General features: G+C 55.8%; 1 protein-coding gene across 1 annotated transcript in view; it reads right to left on the minus strand.

The window, feature by feature from the left end:
* Nucleotides 1–388, minus strand: part of MXD3 (MAX dimerization protein 3) — a 7,493-nt gene extending 7,105 nt beyond the window's left edge. The window contains exon 1 of the mRNA XM_011946866.1: nucleotides 189–388. The gene's annotated coding sequence lies outside the window, so the exon portion shown is untranslated. The remainder of the gene's footprint in view (nucleotides 1–188) is intronic.
* Nucleotides 389–909: the final 521 nt, after the last annotated feature.

A 909-nucleotide genomic window follows, 5' to 3' on the forward strand; every position in this document is an offset into this window, starting at 1 on the left:
CCCCGGCTCCTGCCCTCCGGGGTCTGTCTCCACGCCTGCCTGCCATCTGCCCCCGAAGGCCCCCGTGGACCCCAGCTTCCTACTGTGTCGAATGGGAATAATCTATCGGCCCCCCTCCTCTTCTGTGAGGAAGCTGTTGTTGCTACGAAAACGTCAGCGGGGTGACAGCTTTCTCAGGCAGGCCATACCCTGGAGGCACGCGAAATGGCTTTTTCCTGAGCTCTGGTGTCCACGGAGTTGGGGTCCTCTCCTGTCACTGATGTCTCAGCTGTGTATGACTCAGGAGGTGACCTCCGTCTCTAAGCCTCAGGAACCCCGAGACAGGATTGAAGGATCAGAGCCAATGCCTTTGCGGTGCCCATGACATGAAGGAGCCGCGCATCTCAAAGGCAGTGCAACCAGACGCCGGCGTTTGCCTCCCAGGCAGCCCTTGCTTGCCTTACTCAGAGTCCATGAACCCTTCTTGAACCTGACTCTCCTAGCCGGCGGAAGGAGTGGCTGTGATGACTTCTAGTCGCAGCACCAGCAGGTGGGGCCACATCTGGGAACAAGAAGATGAAAGCAGCTGTAGCAGGGTGGAGCATTACTGCCATCCATGGGCTGAGTCTGTGACCTGAGTAACCCCAAAATAGAGAAGGGAGAGAAGGTGGGAGGAATAGACGCTTTGTAAAGAGACAGTCCTGGTAAACACAGGCACATGTCAGTCAGGCCTCAGTTCCTTGGGAAAAATCTTTTTTTTTTTTTTCAGCCTTGCTCTATCGCCCAGGCTGAAGCGCAGTGGCTCAATCTCGGCTCGCTGCAACCTCCGCCTCCCGGGTTCAAGCGATTCTCCTGCCTCAGTCTCCCCAGTAGCTGAGATTACAGGCGCCCACCACCACACCCAGCTAATTTTTGTATTTTTAGTAGAGA

Source organism: Colobus angolensis, unplaced genomic scaffold (assembly GCF_000951035.1).
Source record: "Colobus angolensis palliatus isolate OR3802 unplaced genomic scaffold, Cang.pa_1.0 Scaffold254, whole genome shotgun sequence".
In the NCBI taxonomy this organism is placed as follows: Eukaryota; Metazoa; Chordata; class Mammalia; order Primates; family Cercopithecidae; genus Colobus; species Colobus angolensis.